This window comes from Rattus norvegicus, chromosome 19, assembly GCF_021556685.1.
Source record: "Rattus norvegicus strain SHRSP/BbbUtx chromosome 19, alternate assembly SHRSP_T2T, whole genome shotgun sequence".
NCBI classification, from domain to species: Eukaryota; Metazoa; Chordata; class Mammalia; order Rodentia; family Muridae; genus Rattus; species Rattus norvegicus.
The window spans coordinates 66,944,972-66,957,323 of record NC_141552.1 but is presented as its reverse complement, the minus strand read 5'-3'; the positions used below and the strand labels follow the sequence as shown (position 1 = coordinate 66,957,323).

General features: G+C 48.4%; 1 long non-coding RNA gene across 1 annotated transcript; it reads right to left on the bottom strand.

Moving 5' to 3' along the window:
• Positions 1–595: 595 nt before the first annotated feature.
• Positions 596–12,165, bottom strand: LOC102546393 (uncharacterized). The gene is made up of 8 exons (XR_015643665.1): positions 11,931–12,165; positions 11,285–11,467; positions 10,539–10,885; positions 8,284–8,407; positions 8,134–8,206; positions 7,402–7,617; positions 4,451–4,548; positions 596–941 (listed from the first exon to the last, which is right to left on the bottom strand). It is a non-coding gene; the product is annotated as an uncharacterized LOC102546393 (long non-coding RNA).
• Between the last annotated feature and the right edge of the window lie 187 nt (positions 12,166–12,352).

Here is a 12,352-nt window from a genome sequence, read left to right as displayed (position 1 = left end):
CTGCTTTTGTTCACTTAAATTTAGCTCTAAAGATACAAATTGTTTATTCAAAAGAGTACATAGCTCATTATGACTCTACCCAGAACCTGATTGCACAGGCCAGGTCTGACTCCCCTCTCACCCATCTCTAACCTGATTCACCTTCTACTGTGCGATGCAGTTGTGCCCATGCTTTGTTTAGGAAATTATTATTCGAAGACAATCACACAGTAGGTATCTTCTCGGCCTGGATTATTTTCATCCATATTATGTTTAGTGAGAGCAATCCACATTGCTAATACCTGTCAATCAAATCGCGAGTGTGTGTGTGTGTGTGTGTGTGTGTGTGTGTGTGTAGGGCAGAGGACAATTTTCAGGAGTCAGGTCCCGTGTCCACCATGTGAGTTCCGATCAAACTCAGGTTGTCAGGCTCTGTAGCGGTCACCTTTGCCCACTGACCTCTCTCACCGGCCCTTATTTCAAAAGTTTTAAAACTATAAAGCAGGGGTTGGGGATTTAGCTCAGTGGTAGAGCGCTTGCCAAGCAAGCGCAAGGCCCTGGGTTCGGTCCCCAGCTCCGAAAAAAAAAGAAAAAAGAAAAACAAACAAAAACAAACTATGAAGCAGTAATCAAATTTAAGTTTCAGCACATAATTCATATGCCTGTTAGAACAATTATTTCTTCCATTCGTCTTAAAGCTACAGCAGGGGGAGTAAAGAACGGCTTGCATCTTAAGTGTAGTTGAATAATGGCCTTTATGCAAAACAAATGTTGGAGGAGCCAGCTCATTCATCCATCGAGTCCCAGTGGATTCCTCAGACCCCTGATGGTTTTGTCTGGAGCCTCAGCTCCCTTAAGTCGCAGGAGCCTCCCATGAGGAAATGTCCTTGCTTATCCTTGAACAGCCAGACAACGAAGACACGGTCTAGTCAGGGTGAGACCCGAAGGGCCGTGCGGCCTCTCTAGAGAAACAGAAGCTGAAGTGAATGGGTGGGGACTGTCCATTTAAACATCGGCTCTAGTCCTCAAATGCTATAATCTCCAGGCCAATAAAACTAATGGGAGCGGTATTTAGCTAATGAAATAGCCTGTGGCCAGATCAAATAGCAATGCAATTCATTAACTTCTCATCTAACGAGGAGGAACAGCAAATTGAATCACATATGCTAATGTTTTCAAAAGCAAAGCAAAATCAGACTGCCGGGGAAATGAGACGTCTGAGATTTACCAGCCAAGTGCCGGTGTGCCTTCTTGTCACCTCCATGTCCCACTCGGCGCCTGACTGATGTGCTCAGTCGCAAGGGATCCCACAGATGCTATAAAAACCTTTGTTGGGGAGTGAGGCGCTACACCAGCCATGGGTGGCTCTCAGGCAGTCACTCACGGAGAAAAGCAATGTCTTCCCACAGAGGAGGCTGCCGGATGACTGCTTGTGGACATAACTTGAAGATGCCAGGTTTAGGTGACAGAACCGAGGGAGGATGTGTCCCAGCCTTAGTCACTGATTAGCTAGGCACTGCTTCTCTTTGACCAAGTGCCTACATCCTCGTGATAAAGAATCCAACTCGGTAACTTTCCCTAAGAAACCCAAATCCCAATGGAGGCCACGCTGGAGGCCAGGGGAGTAGCAGGATCTAACGACAAGACCGTCTCTGTGCCACTGGCCACACTGACTCGGTCACTGCAAACATCGCATGCCTTGCACAGGGTGGTACCAAGTCTGGCTGCTAATTGTTGAAGGCAGAAGTGGCCAGAGAGCCACAGGCTGAAGAAGGGAACATGGGCAGCGAACGGCTTGAGAGAGGATCAGACGAGGGGAAAGACACCACTGAACACTCTGCAGAGAGCTCTGGAAGCAGCATGGCCACTGCATCTGGAGCTCAGAGGTCACTCTTGTCCGCCATTCACCTTGGCAGGTCTTGCTTCATTCCAGGGAGCTCATAGGAAGAGGAACGCCGCAGACTCTTTCAGATTCTGGTTCCTGACCCCTTGAACACTATCATAAGACCCCGTCCTAGAAGGAGTTGGGGATTTAGCTCAGTGGTAAAGGCCCTGGGTTTGGTCCCCAGCTCCGAAAAAAAGAAAAAAAAAAAAAAAGACCCGGTCCTAGAAGGAGGCAGCCTCTCATCTGGTGAAGCTTGGTTCCTTACTGAACGCAGGGCAGCACCATGTCTTCCGTTGTGTCTACCAAGAGTCCTGACTCAAGCCTCAGGTCTACTGGGACTGCCCCTAAAGACAGAGTCTGGCCTTAGATATATACTCAGTTCACCCTCACCCCTCACTTCTATCAAACTGTAGGGGCCTTTTATGTCACACCCCAGATGTTATGTCTTTCCAGTGTAGACTTGGCAGGAACACAATTCCCAAGAAGGCATTTTTATACCCTAGGATGATCCAGGAACTGGATTGGACTGAGAGCAACTGGTGTGTTAAGAGCACTGACTGCTCTTCCAGAGGTCCCAAGTTCAATTTCCAGCAACCACACGGTGGCTCACAACCATCTGTAATGGGAGCTGATGCCCACTTTGCTTACCTGTGAAATGCAGGCCTGATTTCGTTTGTCATGTTTGTGGTAAGACTGAGCAAGAGAGTCTCCCGTGGACGAGAAGCTCTGAGCCCATGGGATCCTTCTGTGAGTGGGAATACTACGGATCTTTTTCCTTCTTGATTTAAATAAGCTTCTCACATTTAAAAACTCGTCAGAAAAGCAGCAAAGAGAACGCACAGCCTCTGGACCCCACCCCCACCCCCAGCTACCCTCTATGTTAATATTTCACAACACGGAGCCACATGTTCAAAGTCACTTGAGTATGTCACTGCTGAAGGAGTCCACACGGCATCAGCCCTCACTAGCCCCCTGATGTCGTTCTTACATTGCAGGGTCCCTTCGGGGTCCCCATGACCTTCGTTTCCTAGGGTCTGTGACCACTTCTCAGACTTGCCTTGTTTGTGGGGGTGATCTGGACAGTTTTGAGGGGGTCCTGAGAAGATGTTTTTAAAATGTGCTTCAACTGGAGTTTTCTGTTTTTCTTGGGCACAAGCTAGGACATGGACTTGGGGAAGACCACTGAGTCAAGCACCCTCTCATCCTATATACTGCTTGCTCCCAACTGACTCACAGAAGAAATCAGCCTTGGTTAGTTAGTGGCCAGGAGGAGCTTTCAGGCATCTCCCTGCCCCCGGTCTCCCTGGTAGCTGTAGAGAGAATATCTTGTGTGTTGTACGGATTCATCACCTGTCAATTTAAAAAGTCTATGGCCTATAGGAAAGGGTAAAATCAAAGGCGGGACATCCGGGAGGCAGAAAGAATTCCATGATAGAGCCAGGTGCTGGAAATTCTCACTGGAAGATGTGCCAAGTCGGACGCATGGCACCTGAGTGCAGGTAACCAGCTACGTGGCAGAACCGAGGTTAAAGTAAGTGGGTTATTTTAAGTTATGGCGTAGTCAGAGAGGAACCTAGCTATGTGACCTAGGTATTCGTAAATTATTTTGAGTCTGAGTCTTATTTCTGGGAGCATGGAGCTGGGAGGAAGAAACGGACCTAACTTTAACAGGTGGCCCCTGCTCCCACACGGAGGGTAGCACTGAGGCCAAGGGTTGTCATCCTCCTTCATTTGCCTCGATGGAATCTTTTCTCAGGAGGGCTGCTGTCCCTGGGCTCTGTGGGCGGGGCTGAGTCCTGTGGACCGGTCCGGGCCCTGTTGGCTGGGCTGAGCCCTGTGGGTAGTGCTGAGCCCTATGGGCGGGGCTGAGCCCTATGGGCGGGGCTGAGTCCTCTGGGTGGGGCAAGGGCCCTGTGGGCAGAGCTGGGCCCTGTGGGCGGGGCTGAGCCCTGTGGGTGGAGTTGGACCTTGGTTGGGGCGGGGCCCTGTGGGCGGGGTTTTAATATAGAGCAGCTTTGTTTTGATATACGCTCGCTTCCCAAGGTCATGGTGAGTGTTCAATGGCTGCTGGAGAACTGGACCCTGGAGGCAACAGCACCACAGGGCAGTGTGTTCAGCTTGCAAGAAGTATACAATGTGATTAAGAAGTGAATTCATTAGTGAGCCAGCCACCCCCCTCATATTTGCTGTTGTGTGCTAGCAGAGCCTGATCCTTCCTGGGGAAGCTGAGGCCAGGCTTCTGCTCTCGGTGTGGAAGGGCTGTGCTGAGCTACAGCCTGTACGTCTCTTTGTAACTTATGACAGAGGTGGGATAGGCAATCTGCGTGACGCATGCGCTGGCACACACTGCCTGAGACTTCCGCCAGAAGACGCTATCCCGCGCCAGACCCCTTTCGGTATCTAAACCCACAGTGTCTCTTCTGTCACAGTTCAAATCTCATGTGGTACTCTCATTCCTCGTGGTGGTATGCTTCTATCTTGGGGATTCTGACCCTTGGTGACTCTGAGACTAGGTGTTCTATGAATTGATGCTCCGACTAGGGTCAGCCATTCCTGAACTCTGCCCAGAGTGACACACAATCTCACCTGAGGCCAAGTATGGTAGCAAATATCTATAACGCCAACACTCAGGGACTGAGGCAGGGGAATTGTTTTGTAGCCAGCCCAGGCTTTAAGAAGAGACCCTGTTGAAAAGAAAAGAAAGAAAAGCTCAGCTGTACATTCTCAAGGCTCCAGCTCAGACATCTGTCTGGCCCACTGTGAGGAACCCTGGTGCAAACCTTCCTTGTTTCTTCCCCTTTGGCCAATGTGCCTGGCTCCGCCCACATTCTATACCAGCTGTGTCTGCCCACAGCCTGCTTGGTCTACACCTGGTCTTTTCCAACCAGGTCCCCATGTCCAGTCAGTCCTTCCTTGTCATCCAGGGGTTCTCCTTCCACAGCCAGGACGGATGTAGTTTTTATATTCCCAGTTCCCTATATAAGGCCCACTCCATCCTGCATCCCCTTTCTTCCTCAAGTGGTGAGCTTGGGCAGCCCTGCCTGGCTCAGCCCAATCTCGTTCCTTCTCTATTCCTGTCAAAACAATCATGCCCCCCTTCCATCTCTGGTGTCTTGCTCGAGAACCATCTCTTAGTCTCTGCTGTAATCTTCTGGGGTTTGCCGTTGCAGATGCTATGGGCGGGGCTGCCTGGACCCAGAAATCGACCTCACAATCCTGTGAGGACAGGTTGCTTTTCTTGCTTTGTCCTTACACGGTTGTCCTTCTGTATGTGACTGTGCCCTGATTTCCTCCTGCAAAGGCACCGGTGGGACTGGATTTGGGCCTGCCCTAATGACCTAATTTTAACGTTACTACTTAAAACTTCCAAATCCGATCACATTCTGAGACGCTAGGTTAAGATTCTAACATAAGAGTTTGAGGGACACAATTTGCTTTGCAACATCTTCTATCCTTCCTCCTCCCTTTCCTCCCTCCCTTGCTACAAAAACAGAGGTTGAGGACTGCATTGTTATGGTAAAGGACAATGAGAATGTGTTCTTGGTCCTTGGGTAACACCTAGCAGCCCAAAGAGGATAGGTGAGCAGCCACTAGATTTTAAAGCACTTCAAGGCACCTGCAGCCAGTCCTGTATGCTCCACTCTGTGCTGGAAGCCACACCCAGTGTACTGGCTAATTTTGTGTGTCAACTTGACACAAACTGGAGTTATCACAGAAAAAGGAGCCTCGGTTGGGGAATACCTCCATGAGACCCAGCTGTAAGGCATTTTCTTAATTAGTGATCAAGTGGGGAGGGCCCAGCCCATTGTGGGTGGTGCCATCCCCTAGGCTGGTGGTCTTGGGTTCTATAAGAAAGCAAGCTGAGCAAGCCAGGGGAAGCAAGCCAGTAAGTAACATCCTTTCATGGCCTCTGCCTCAGCTCCTGCTTCCTGACCTGCTTGAGTTCCAGTCCTGACTTCTTTGGTGATGAAACAGCCATGTGGAAGTGTAAGCTGAATGAACCCTTTCCTCCCCAACTTGCTTCTTGGTCATGATGTTTGTGCGGGAATAGAAACCCTGACTAAGACACCCAGCTTCCTGTCACAGGGGAAAGTGACTTCCTAAGAGTGGACTTCTTGTCCTTTGAGTTTATAATGGCTAGAACTGTGCCTTCCCACATAGGATGAGTACACCTGTAGTCCTAGCCTAGCACTCAGAAGACTGCGGCAGGAGGATTGCCACAGAGTTGAGGCCTGCCCTAGCTACATAGCAACTTGTTTAGGCCAAAGGTGAAGGAGAAAAAGAGAGGAAAAATAAAAAAAAGAAAACAGAAATTTATGTAGCTGGAAGAAACAACCAGCAAATACTGGTTAAACTGAACCCAAACAAACTGATACTGTGTTGTTATTCTTGTAGGGTTTTCTCTGACTGATGGACTTTGCCATTGGACTTAACGCACATTTTATTTTGCTTTTAAATCCATAAACATATAAATGCATGCCTCAAAAGAGGCAACGGCCCCACATATCGGGAGAGAATAACTTCTGTGATTTCTCTTATTTAGAAATTTCACACTTTCCCATCGCAATGTGTAAATACATCTAAAATTGAAACTGTGATGATGAGTTAATATGTTACATTTGACATGAGCCAAAAATAAAAATGTGCCTCATTCTCTGAAAACGGTGAGCAAATTAGTTAAAAAAAAAAAAAAAACTCACCAAGACTTGGAAAAATGTTTTGTTTTTGTTTTTATATATATGAAATCTAATGTAACCAAGGCTGAACTCACCCCATAGGCTGACTTTACCCTCTCTGACCTTCCTGCTTCCATTCCTTGTATGGTGGGTTAGACTGTGCTGCCTTTCTTATCTTATGTTTGAGAAAGTAAAAGGCGCTAAATCGGAAGAGACCACCTTGGGGTAAACAGATGGCTACTAAATGGTTAAGGACAGAGGCAAAGGGACTGTCATGGTTTGAATGTGCTTGGCCCAGGGAATGGTACGATTTGGAGGTGTGGCCTTGTTGGAATAGATGTGTCTCTGTGGGCAGGGGCTTTAAAGCCCTCATCCTAGCTCCTTGGAAGCCAGTCTTCTCTTAGCATCCTTCAGATGAAGATGTAGACTCTCAGCTCCTCCTGCACCATGCCTGCCTGGATGCTGCCATGTTCCCGCCTTGATGATAATGGACTGAATCTCTGAACCTGTAAGCCAGCCCCAATTAAATGTTGTCCTCATAGGAGTTGTCTTGGTCATGGTGTCTGCTCGCAGCAGTAAAACCCTAACTAAGATAGGGACCCTTGCTCAACGTGAGCACCAGCTGCCTTAGTGGAAATCCAGCTCTAGACAATCTGCCCCCCCCTCCCCATTCTTCCAAACTCTGTGGGCACCTGGGCTCACATCCACATACCCACACACAAACACACATTTAAAAGAATACAAATATCTTTTTTTTTTAAAGAAATGCCCAGTTTTGTTACTGCAGTTACACCTCAGCAGCTCCCTGCAATGCCCCCCCAGCGCCCATGCCACTTACAAGTATGGCAATAGCGTTCATACCTGAGGCTCATATGGAGAACCACTGGATAGACATCACAGCCTTCCCTCTTCTAATCCAGGAACTGGTGGCAGGTTTCCCTCAGTCTCAGCTGGGTTTTACAGGGTGTGACTAAAACCAGGTGTCTGTTGGCCATATGTCGGGCATGGGGCTGGGAGCTGCCCTGATCTCAGGCTCCTGGTCACAGACTTCACCCCTGTGCTGCTGCTTCTTGGCCTCTGCGACAGTCAGGACAGGGATGGCTTTTCAGCGATTGAGCCACGAGAAGCCACCTGCACAAGTTGAGGGACCCGGGAACCTAATGCCAGAGCATGGAGGCTGAGGAGTAACGCTGGAGCAGGACCCGTGCAGGGAAAGATGTTGCCAGAGTGGAATAAAATCAGCAGATGTTGGGGCAGAATGTCCCGTGGGAAAGTGACATGGTGTATAACAACACTGCTCTTGGCTATTTAGCGTCTTCTGTCCAGATGCAAAGGACCCTTAGCCAAACATTTCTGACACCATGACATTTCCCACCAGGATTCTGTAAAGCCCAGCTCTTAAGGGGTTCAGGTTTGGGAAGCAAGCATTATGTCAAGAAAGGCCACCAGGACCTGCGCTGTTAGGCCAGCTGAGTATGGTGCTGCAAACCTGTCATCCCAGCACCGAGGAGGCAGAGACAGATGTCATTGCAAGTTTGGGGCCAGCCTGAGTTAAAGAGTGAGACCCTGTCATGGTTGTCAGCTTGACTATACCTGGAGTGACCTGCAATCCAGAATTGGCGGATGTCCCTGTGGTCCAGATCTTGAGGCTAGAAGACACAAGTTTCTGACCTGGATCTTGGCATGGAGATCTTGAGGCACAGTGGCCATGAAAAGCTTAGGTCCAGGCAAAGCAGTACATACCTTTAATCCCAGGAGACTGAGGCAAGGAAATCTCTGAGTTCAAGGTCAGTCTGGGACAAAGCAAGTCCCAGATCCAGGTGTGGTGTTTTACACCTTAATCTGGGCCACACCTTCTGCTGCAGGCCTACATAAGGACATTGGAAGAAGGAAGATTGGTTTGTCTTCACTACTTGTATTTACGTGCCAGCACATCTGTTGGAAGCTACGTCTACAGAAGGCCAGCTGAAACAACTAGCCTTGTGGGACTCAGCGACTACTAGATCCTCGGGCTTCCCATTCACAGCTTACCCTTGTTGGGGTAGTTGAAATACAGACCGTAAGTCGTCACAATAAATTCCCTCAATGTAGAGAGACATTCCATAAGTTCTGTGACTCTAAAGAACCCTGACTAATACAGACCCTGTCTTCAAAAAAAAAAATCAAAAACAGATAAAACAAAACTAAAATCTGTTTTGTCCTTATAATAGCTTAGATTGGATATAAAAGTTTTCTTAATCTTATTTGAATTGAGAGAGATGGGAGAGGGAGAGGGGGAGGGGGAGGGAGAGGGAGAGAGAGAGAGAGAGAGAGAGAGAGAGAGAGAGAGAGCGAGCGAATGAATGGTGGAATGATGTGTGTGTGTGTGTGTGTGTGTGTGTGTGTGTGTGTGTGTGTGTGTGGGCATGTGTGCACATATGATTTTAGATTCCTTGGGACTGAAGTTGCAGCCAGTTCTGAGCTGCTCAGTGTGTGTTCTGGGACCCGAATTTGAAGTTTCTGACCTTCTGAAGAACAGTAGGCACTGTTTACCTTGGGGCCATCTCACCAACCCCTGGTTTTTAGTTTTGTTTTTTTGAAACAAGGCTTCATTGTACAGGGCAGATGGCCTAGAAAGAAATTTTTCTTTTAAGAAGCAAAATATTACCAAAGCTGAACTCTAGCTCCACAATGCTGAACTGCATTAAACTGGATGAAACAGGCCTGAGGGTCTCAGAGACAGTGGGGCTAGATATCATGTCTCTAATTCCTCCAGATAAGAATTCCATCACAGAAACCGAGGAAATTCACAAACTTCACAAGAAAGTAACAAGACTCAATTTAAAAAAACTCCTAGAGGAAGAAAAACTCATTGGAGGAACTGCCTGGAAGGTGGTCGGGACCTCTGGAGGAGCAGCCAGTGCTCCCAACCGCCCCAGTCACAGGCAGCCTCTCCTAACTAGTCTGATTTTGTTTTTATGATGGTGCACCTGTTCTTCTGGACCTCGTGCTGTTAGTTTTGATAAGCCAACCTGCTGCCTCCATCTCGGGCTTGAAAGCTATCTTATAGTAGAGACGAACTAGGCTCACTCCTGTTTATGGTTAAATTTCTGTTTCTCAAGGATTGGACTATGTCAACTACAAATAGTTCTGTACTGTCTGTTACAGGAAACAGCAAGCACACCTTTGATACAAAGTTATTATGACCACCTGTTGTCATGACCACCTTGTTATAACCACCTGTTGTCATGACCACCTTGTTATAACCACCTGTTGTCATGACCACCTTATTATAACCGTGTTGTCAAGACCACCTTGTTATAACTGTGTTGTCATGACTACCACCAAGCCACCATGTCTTCGTTATGACCAATTTGTTAGACTTAGGTTCTGCTTCTGTAACCCAGCCTATTTGCCTGCCAAATCCCCCATTTGGAAAACCCCTATTCCCAAACTATAAACACCCTGGGCAGTGGTGACACACAACTTTAATGCCAGCACTCAGGAAGCAGAGGAAGGTGGATCTCTGTGAGTTTGAGGCCAGCCTGGTCTAAGGATGGAGTTCCATAACAGTCAGGGAAAGCTACATAGAGAAACTTTGTCTCAAACAAACAAACAAACAACAATATCAACAAAGGAAAAAAAGAACTTGCCCATGTCCAAAGCTGATCTTGTGAACTTCACCTTTAGGGAGAGACAGCTCATGTAGGAACAAAAAATAATTTATTTGGCCATGGTTTTAGTTGGAGGTCTCTCCCCCTTGAATCTGTGGGATTAACAATTTCCTTCACTCAGAGCCGTCCTGCCCACAGAGGCCCCCTTTGTGTTCAGGGTCACAGGAACAAACTTAGTCCCTAGAAATTCTGAATGGGTGCAGCCACCAACAGCCCCAAATGTTCGCCCTTCCCAGTCTGCTCCTTTTGCTCTTCTTCTACACCACCTAACGGATGCTGGTGCCTACACACAAGGGATGGTTTAGGAATGGTGCACCATGTCCCTTGGCAGTGCATACACGTTACCTGGCTGTCCCAGTGCCTGGTTCTCATCATCTTTCTTCAAGATGGGTCTGGTCAGCTCTAGGAGAGCGTGGTGTACCAGTGCTGGCTGGTTTTCTTCTTAGAGGGGGATGGCAACACGTGTAGGTCGCTCTGTTTCTACTTTCTCCAAGTAAAACCTCTTTGCTCCTGTATCTTTATCTTTGGTTCTGATTGATTTTTTTTTTATCATACTTCACAGACAGCCTACACACAGTAGCCAGGGGATGGTGGCAGTGTGGTGTGTGTGTGTGCGAGGCATTAACAGTGCCAGTCAGCTTCCCCTTAGGAAAGAAATGCCTCAGGGCCTTTAGTCACGAAGCGGCAGCTATCTGAAAACGCAGAACAGGATTAAGGGGCACAGTGGGCCTCTGGAGTGCTCTAGGGAGCAGAGCAGCAGGAAGCAGGGTTCTTATCAGCCCCAAACCTACCACCAGGGAGGTAGAGCTCATAGCTGGTGTACTCTACCTTGGCCAACCTGATCATACCACTGGAGCGAGGAGCTGCCAAGAATCCCAGTTTCCACCCCTCCAGCCCCTCCCAGCTTCCCAGGGTCATAGTACGGAGGGTGGAGGTGGGGTGAGGGGAGCAGGAAAAGGTTGCAAATAATTCACAGAGAAGGGGCCAGCCCCAAAGCCCCCACCTCTACATGGGAAACAAAGAGAGAAGCCCCAGCCTTTATGAAGCAGCAAGAAGACAGGTTCCCAGGAGGGCTGTATAATCAGGCTCACGACAGATCTGCACAGGGCCTGGTATTCCTTTACTCCATAACTGCTCAGGAAGTTAGAAGCCTCTGCAATGGAAGGTGTCCAGGGGTGACGGGAGATGCTGCTGTCCTCCGAACGCAGAGCTGCAGTTTTCTTCCATCAATCCGTAAGCAGTGTTGGGGGTGCAGTAGGTCGAAGCTCCCTGTGCTGTACACAGAGGTCTTCAGAGAGGGTTTCTGTTACTAGCGACCCCAGAGCAGAGCCTTCCCAGACACCAAGACCACAGGCTTGGCACACAAAGCAGCCAGTGAAGCTTCGGTCCTCCTGTGGTTCCCAGGGTGGGTGCCCTTATATCGTGCGCCCATGTTCCTTCAGCCATAAGCAAGGGTAATGATAGCACCCCTTGGGCTGCTCCTGTTGTTGAAATTATTTAACCCCAAGCCGGGATTAAATAACCCGTCTTGACCATTTAGCTCCTGGATCGAAGACACACACAACTTTTATATTTACAATGAGCCTCAAGCAGCACAAGAGCAGGGCAGATGTCTACCTCTGTGCTATTAGAATTTATTTTCCTACTGATAACCCTGAGTTATTACTAGCTGTGTTTCATCTGGGCTGCTCTTAACCCCAATTGGCCAGCCCTCGGGGCCATGTTTTCATGACTCACCATAATGACTTCTACTTCTTCTTCTTCCTCTTCTTCCTCCCTCCTCTCTCTGTCTCTCTCTGTGTCTCTGTGTCTCTGTCTCTCTGTGTGTCTCTCTCTGTCTCTCTTTGTCTCTGTCTCTCTGTCTCTCTCTGTCTCTCTCTCTCTGTTTCTCTCTCTCTCTCTTTTCTCTCTCTGTCTCTCTCTCTCTCTCTCTCTCTCTCTCTCTCTCTCTCTCTCTCTTCTCTTTGGCACCCTAGCCTGGGGAAACCTAAACCCCACCTATGTCTCTTCTGCCTAGCTATTGGCTGTCTCAGCATCTTTACTTACCAATCAGAAACAGCTTAGAGTGAGGTCATACAGTGTGACTTGGTTCTATTCCTCTCCTCTCTGGGACAACCATTCTGTGTAGCATTAGAATACACAGTATCAGGCCAACCCAC